We start from the raw sequence: 8821 nt of genomic DNA, 5'->3' as shown, positions 1-8821 counted from the left end.
CAACAAAGGAACTCAAACAACATAAACTTTTCATTGAGAAGTTGAAGGAACTGAAGCAGGGACATCAACAGCAGCAGGCTCAACTTGACTCGAAGGAGTGAGGATACCCTTATCATCTTCAACATTTTCAGAAGCTTCAGCCACGGGAGAAGAAAAATCTTGATTCTGCTGAGTCTTCTCAATAGTCTCTTTGATCTTGGCTAACTCAGATTCCAAGTTAAAATTCTCCTGGCTAACTTCAACGAGGGTATCATGGCGAGAGTTTAAAAACGCCCCAACTCACTTCAATGGCAGTTTTATCTTCAAGGATCTCGTAATCTCTTTCCCAGTCAGCAATTTCGTTTCTTAACTTTTCATTTTCAGCCAAGGCAGGTTCATAAGAAGCTTGAAGAGAAACATGGGAATTTTCTAAAGAACAAACCTTATCAGAAGATACCCGGAGGTCTTCTTGAGTTTGAGTCAAATTCTGCACAAGTTCACCAGCATATGCTTCTTTTTCACCCAAGAGAGCCCTCAACTCTCTAATTTTTTCACTTGCCTTGGACAATTGCTCGAAAAAAGAGTTTCCAGACGAGCCTTTTCCTTACCAGCTTGATTTAAAGAAGCTTTTTCAACTGCCAATTCTGAAGTCAAAGCCCGTACCTGCTGCTCTAACGTACTTTTACTTTCTTCTAATGTTTCCACGTCGATCTGAAGACTTTCACATTGTTCCCTCCAATTATCCGCCTCCAATTGGTAGTCACGCATTAATTGCTCTGAGAGGGTAACCCTCTTCATCATCTCCGTGCCAATTAGATTGACCTAAAAAACAAGGAAGGGAAAAATAAAAACACTGAAAGCAGGAAAAAAAAGGGGTAAAGTAAAATTTGCAAAAGGGATACCTTTAAAGAAGCATGCACTATATTGTTCATCAAGGTTAAAGAACTATGGCTGTCAAGTTTTAGCTCTCTTAACTAGACCAATCAAAGGTTTTAGCCACACGTCAGCTTGACGTGATTTCCTCAAAAGGTTACCCTCAGCAGGAACTTCAATGGTAACTTGCCTCATAGTTGTGCCTCTACTCGAAGAACCAACCTCAGTGTGATGAACAGGTGGAGGGGGAATTGTTGAAGGGGGAACAGTAGAAGCAGTCAAAACAGCCTGGGGAGGAACGGAAACATCCACGATCGGCAAAGAAGAAATCACAGGAACGGGAGTAGAAAAAGAAGCAAGGGGTGCTTCATCAGAAATCGAGCCTAAATTTTCACTACCAAACCCGCGGTCAAAAAGCTGCTCAACAGAATCATGAGCAGCAGCAGGAACATCATCATCGGGGATCACCACCGGGGCTTCAACAGACTCGGAAAGAGGAACCGAACGAGGGGGAGAAGCTTCTTCATCGGAAACAATCCGTCTACGCGCTCGTGGCCTTTTCACCAAAGAGCTCCCGTCTTCCTCTTCATCATAATCTTCATCAATGGTAGCTTTTCTTTTTGATGAAGAGCCCAAAATTATCTCTTGGGCCCTTTCCAAAGAAATTCGAGAAGCTACGATTGCCTCAGCCGTAACACCTCGAACAGCAAATCCTGATAAAAAGAAGGATTAAAATAAGTTCAGGAAAAAACAATATATATATATATATATATATATATACCCGTCTTCCAAGATCTACCCTCCATTGGGGCAGTATTCAACAGCTTTCCTACCCAATCACGAAAATTGGGAATATCGTCAACAATTCCCATGGGTGCTGGAAAAGAAAAGGAAAATTAGAATAATAATCAACAAAATTGAAGAAAAAAGGTACGGGAAAGTTATAAAAAAACTCACGTGCAAAATTTCACTTCTCGGGGAAGGGAACATTCTCATCACCCACTAAACCAACAGCGGAGGCAGCAACAAACCTGGCATACCAGCCACGGTCTTTGTCATCTTCTGGATTAACCAAAACTCTTTTACTCCTTGCTACTAAGGTAAAGGCACCTTGGCGAAAGAGTCTGGGTGAATAAAGGTGAATTAGATGAGAAAAGGTAAAAGGCACGTCTGCCATGTTAGTCAAATGCCTCAAATAGGCAACAACCCTCCACACTAGAGGACCAATTTGACCTAAACAAACGTCGAAAAAACGACAGAATTCAAGGATAACGGGGTCAATAGCATGTTTGAAACCTAATGTGAAGGGGTATGTATAAACAAAAGAAAACCCCATTAAATAGGAAATAATTCTTTGGTTTGCATTGGGGATTATAATAGGGAAGTCATGACTCCAATGGCATTCTTTGCGAACCAAAGCAATCAAACCTTCAATGATCTGAGTGGGGTAAATATCAGCATGATCTAAAGAGGATACTTGATTTCTAAGGGATTCTCTATCATTATAGAAAGATAGTTCCGCAGGAACTATTTCGTCTATTGAAGGTTCACGAAGAGGTTCAGAAGGTTCCTTACCCCTAGAAGAAGATCTTTGAGAAAGAGAACCTCTGGTTCTAGAAGAGGGGCTGGAACTAGATGAAGGAAGAGAAGAAGCACGTATGGATGAAGACCCTAAATTACGTAGTCTACCTCCTCTTCTACTCCTATTGGGGGCAAGAGGAAAGTTATCAACCATGGGGACTCTCCTAGGGTTAGGGTTTGATGAAGACATGACAGTACGAGGAAGATGAAGAACAAGAATTGAATATTTTGAAAGCTTTGAAATTTATGTGAGAAAGACAAAGATGAGAACTATATTTATACTAAGAAGCAACCGTCAAAGAAAAAGGTACAATTATGGAAAGGTCATAATGAGAACTGTCGCTTCGTAATTGGTGAAGCCGTAAAAGAGCCTTAAAAGCACTGCAAAGTCGCAGAACCAACAAAAAGATGCCACGTTTAACAAGCATTAAATGGAAGTGACAACTGAAGCGTCGATTCTATCATAGCATTAATGACGGCAAATATTCTTGCTTTAATAAAATCCACTTCCCAAATATTCAATTGATGAATAAATAGCAAGTGGGGGGACTATCTGTATTAGGAAAAATTGAGTTTACATATTGAAGTGATTGAAAGATGACGTGTCATGATATGAAGGCTGGTCAAAGAGTGGTGATTAGCAAAGAGGCATGAGTTGCAACAGATACGAGCAGAGGCACAAGTAGAGGCACGAGCAGTTATTCAAAAGACTCAACGCTCGTACCTATTTAAATCCAAAAATCAAGGAGAATGAATCTGACAGCACCAAGAGAGTACAGATACAGTATTTAATAAGCATTAAATACTAAAAACGTTAGAGAATCTGTATTAAATTACAATGATTATCTAACGTAGCATTTAATGTCTTTAATTGTCTATAATAGCCTTATTATGACAAAGGCAAAATGTATATCTTAGAGATAGCTATAAAAAGGAGAAGACTGGTCATTTGTAAGGACACAAAATTTCAACTGAATATACTGATTTACTTTATTTTCTGATATTTATCTTATTGTTATCAAAATCAATTTCTTTTGTTCATTTTTGATTATCAGTAACCCGAGTTCTTCTATAAATTAAGATTTGACCGAAATTTCATTTTTTGGTTAAACATTCACATCACATATGTTTGTATTGCATTTTTCAGTTATTGTAGTTCATGCTTCATTGTCAATTTTCTTTAAAAATTTGACCAATCTTGTCCTTGAAGGTCATACGTTGTTATTTTGGTGTATTTCTTTTGGGTTAAATTTTGATTCATATCTGTTGGAAAAATTGGATGATTATGGAGATAAAAGGTTTAGCTTGAGGCGTGTCAATGACACTGTCCTTAAGGATATTTCGCCCACACAGTGATAAATAAAATTAGGCGTATCCCCCAGGATTCAACAAGCTCTTCTAGTATAACTAGGAGCAGAAACAACAAAGATTTATGAGAAGAAAACCCAGCACAAAGAAAAGGGAAGAAAATATTTTTAGCTTTTTCCACTACTTTTGTGTTACGAAGACAAGAGGCATATATAGTCTAAAGTCTACATAGAAGTAGACTATCTGTGAGGCTATCCATTCAAAGAAATACACCATAAGAAACATTCAAGCCATAAAGGCTATTCCAAAATCCGTTAAAACTTAAGCCATTAAAATTGGTCATTGATTTTCCAAATATTAATGTCATTGACTTTTCAATAACGTACCAATACATACTAATGACCATTCAATTGTCCAATTTATTTTGTCCCAAATTGAATTTTCAAATTTAACAAATTTTCTGTTACAAATATTTTAAAATAATTACTATTATAAAGACTTATTAATATAATAGTAAGAAAATGACTCTAGACATAGTTTTAATATTTCTTTTTGAGATATCAAAAGTATTTTTCTATCAATCCCCCATATATCTCAGAAAGAATATTAAAAATAATAATCATGAAATAATAAAATAATTTGCTGGGTTTCACAAATGAGTATAATGCGTCGAATCTGGTGTCTCTTGGACTATGAATAATAAAATAATTTGCTGGGTTTCACAAATGAGTATAATGCGTCGAATCTGGTGTCTCTTGGACTATGAACCAGACCTAGATAAAATAAGATTAAACTTACAGAACAAATGGTGAAGCTTAAAACTTCTATGAACCAAGAATTCTTTTGTAAGTTTAGTGTCTTATCTATCACATTATACCCCCACACACTTTGTTGTTTATCGCGGTTTTGCGCTAATAGGCCATGCGCGCGCCTGGTTTTCATGAGTGCTCTAGAAACTTCGCCACAAATTTCATAGGAGCGGCCCCACTCCACACTCATATAGGTCCATCCATCAAGTGTATTCTGCAGCTTAATACACCACCTATAAAGGGCTATGGATTATTGGATTAAGAGTATAATAACTCAACCTCATATTCCTTGCAGTCTTGCACTATATACGCACACACCATAGGAAGAGACATAATTTAATAGTGCATATTTGATCAACTAATGACTTGTTATTACCTATATGAACCTACTTCATGGGATCTCCAAACACATAGGTTGGGTTACCATCATGGTTGATATAACTCAAATTGGCAAAAGTCCCATTCCCCTCGATGTTTCAGATATTAATTTTCTTCCCAAAGGTTTAGTCAGAGGATTGGCCAAATTCACTTCTGACTTCACATAATCTATGAAAATAATTCCATCTTTCAGCAGCTGCTTTATCACATTATATCTCAAGAAAATGTATCTATTCTTCCCATTGAAAGACTTTTTTCTTACAATGGTAATTATGCCTTGGCAATCACAATTCATCGACACAAATGTTATCGGTTTAATTCCTAGTGGAATATTGTGCTTTGGCAATCACAATTCATCGACATAATTATTGTCGGTTTAACTCAACAAGAGGTTGCTTAATCAACCTCATTGCCAGACAGTTCCAATAGCTTAACAACCACCAAAAGGTGATCACACAACAACTAGCTAGTTTTTTCTCATTTGAATCAAAGATTCAATATCATCACTGTATCCTTCTAATACAGTGGAAGATTCACATACAAAATACTAACTCATATATTTCTCAAATAAGGCATAAAATCATTTCAAATGAAATAAAACTTGACTTCTGTACTCATACCTTTTGAAACATCTTTCAAGAAACTTTATGTATCTTCCATAGTCAAGTACCAAAATAAAATTTCTAAAATATAGAAACAACTTTAACTTCTACAAAAATATCTCAAATCAGTAGGAAGCGGATCATAATTCAATGATTCTTCATCACCCAAATGACTAAGAGATCCGTAATGAAATAACTTTTCGGAGCCAAAAAATACAACATACTTTTGATCTTCCAATATAATTTTTTTCTCCACAAACAATCTCATTTTTATAAGGCTTCAATGTTATAATTTTAATAAACAGTTTCTTTTGCTCTTCTTAAGATCAAGCTAGATAACTCAGGACACCATGGCCCCCCACATTTTCGAAAATTTCAAGTTAAGGAGATAACATTTTCACAATTCATAAAGAGTTCTACTTTATAAATAACAAGCTAATAATATAGCGTCACCTCGAAGATTATCATATGAACCAATAAGCATGCAATTTACTAATTAATTGAAAAGTCCCAATATCTTAAGTAATAAAAGTAATAAATATTTAAATCTGGTACATCATCACAAGAAAAATCAAACAATTTATCTTATGTGCTTTTCCAATTCTCATTCACTTAAATCTCCAATTACAGGAATAGAACTAACCTGTCCAAAAGATAGAGATTTATCTAGAAAATTTTTCCAAAGCACATATGTCTTGATAAAGGTTTGGATAAATCATATTCATGTGATTTCAAAGAAAATGAAAATACTTCAATTGAAAAATTTATCAAACTTGGCATAGCATTTCGTCAATTTAGCTATTGAAGAGATTCATTCAGTAACCCACTTTTTCTATTAGATGGTTACCACTTTTAAGTGTAATTCTTAATTAACAATAAGAATCAATCTAACAAGAATAAAATAATTCACCACAGATCGAAAAGTCCTACTATCAAATTCACATAGTTTGTGCTAAAGTTGAACACATTAATTCTCGAAGAAATTACAATGAGATATGGATTCCAATAGAAAGCATGAAAGAATATTTTTTAAGAGCTTTTAGAATAAAGCGGTTTCTTAAATAAATATAATTATGTACCCCGGATTGAATTGCATAACTAAAAATCTACAATTATGTAAGCTTAGCCCTTAGGCGCATTCAAATACTAGAAAAGGCGTACCTTAGTTTTGTAGTGCAACTTATCCTCCATAATGCGATAATGCACAAAATTAAAACAAGAACTTGATTAACATATTGCAGCTCAAAAATAATTTGAATACAGAATGATATTCTCCATGATACCATTGTGCAAATGTGAAGAGCAGATCCCATTTTCAGAATTAGAACAACAACTTGTACATAAAAAGCTAAAACTTCTTGAGATATCAAAAGTATTTTTCTATCAATATCAAAGAGTACTTTGGTGGGTGGGTGTTTGTGTGGAAAAACTGTTCAACAGTATTATATTTTGGAATGAGGAAATTAAAAGCTAAAGAGAGTAACGCCTAAAGGTTTTAACTTATAAACACTAATGGTGTAAAAGAATTACATTAGTAATGTATTCTAACATGTTATAATGGCAATATGTATCAAGTAATTCTGTCCATCAAGATTCGAACAAACAGAAAGAAATGGGATTTGAGTCTGAAATCTCATGATTCTCAACTGATCACTTCATTGACCATAGTCACTCCCTCATATGTCATGAAGTTATAACAAGATAATATTCTAAGAACTTTTCTGCATTATCTAGAGGCGGATCCAGGATTTAAATCCTAAAGGTTCAACTTTTAAAAAATTTAGCATTGAATTTATTATATTTCTAACGTTATAGTGTTCATATCTACTATTTTTGCAATTTTAATAAATTTTCATACAACTTTTTACTACGTGTCGAAAGTTATGGGTTCAATTAAACCCGTCCAGTATACACTATATCCGCCCCAGGCATTACCGCGTAAAAAAATTACACTAGCCTAAAAACTATGGTGTAATAAAGGTAGGTGATCTAATTTCTATACAATGGCAGTGTATAAAGTCTCGCTTTACATTGTAATATCACCTAACTACCGATAATTAGTAAATTTAGTAACTCGGCCCGAAAAATAAACAGATAATTTTCTATTGCGCAACTTCTTTTTACACTACTAGTGTGTATTTATATTAAGGGATACACAATTTTAAAAATCACGTATAAAAATAAAATTTTAAAAAGGATAAGTTCTTGAAAATAATGAATGCTAATCTCATTTAGCTAACTCAATGGAAAAAAGCTTGCTCCACAAAAGTCCTTAGATGCCTTATTGTGATTTTAAACTTATTTTCTTTTACCTAATACTGAAAACGAATAAATCAAAAAAAATCTTTTAAAAATATAAATTAAAAGTTAAATCGTTTGGTATTTTAGAGATTTGAAAATAAAAAAAAATCGATAGGTAATTAATGATGCAAAGTCTAAATTACTAATGTTGCCTTAATATTTTACCAAAATAATTTAATATAAAAAAAAAATATAGGGAGCTATCATGTGTTGAAATGAACGTGAAAAAAAACAAAAAAATTAATACCAATTCATTCATTTAAGAATACATTTTATCTACTACTGTTTTATTATTATTGATTTAACTTTATATTTTTACCAATTTGACTTTTAATACTATAGAATAATTATTTTGTTTTTTTTTTACATCGTTAACTACCAATGCTCTTCTTATAAAAACAATTTTATGTAGCCTAGTAGTTTTTCAACTTGAAAAATAATTTTTACTTATATAATTAATTTGGAAATAAATTGAATTGGATACTTTTAATTGCTAATTAGTTAATTAATTTAGATATTAATTATTTTCTCCCAACCTTAAAGGAAATAATTTTTTGTTGATTCAAATTTATATTAGCTCATCTAAGCTTTAAATATTTAAATTTAGCAATAATTTTATCCAAGCATTTATAACGTGGAAAGTTCCTTTTACCATTTGAAGTTTTAATTAATTTAGTTTACATAAAGTTGAATTTAGTTAGACAGTTTTAATGATATAATTTAAATTCTTAAATATTTGAGTTTGTACATTATTCACGAATAACACATCTATCATTTTAGAACTTGCAAATTTTCGTTAAGTCTTATATTATAATGCAAACATATATTTTAAATAATATTATTTTATTTTAAATTTTTATTTTTAGCAAAATATCGTTCATCTTTTTTACCTTTATAAATTAATTTTACATTAGATATGTTCCAATATTTATAGCTTTAAAATTAAATTAAAAATTATTAAATCTTTTCTTATTTTGAATTAGGTAGAAA

Source organism: Nicotiana attenuata, unplaced genomic scaffold (assembly GCF_001879085.1).
Source record: "Nicotiana attenuata strain UT unplaced genomic scaffold, NIATTr2, whole genome shotgun sequence".
NCBI classification, from domain to species: Eukaryota; Viridiplantae; Streptophyta; class Magnoliopsida; order Solanales; family Solanaceae; genus Nicotiana; species Nicotiana attenuata.
Note: the sequence above shows the minus strand (reverse complement) of the source record.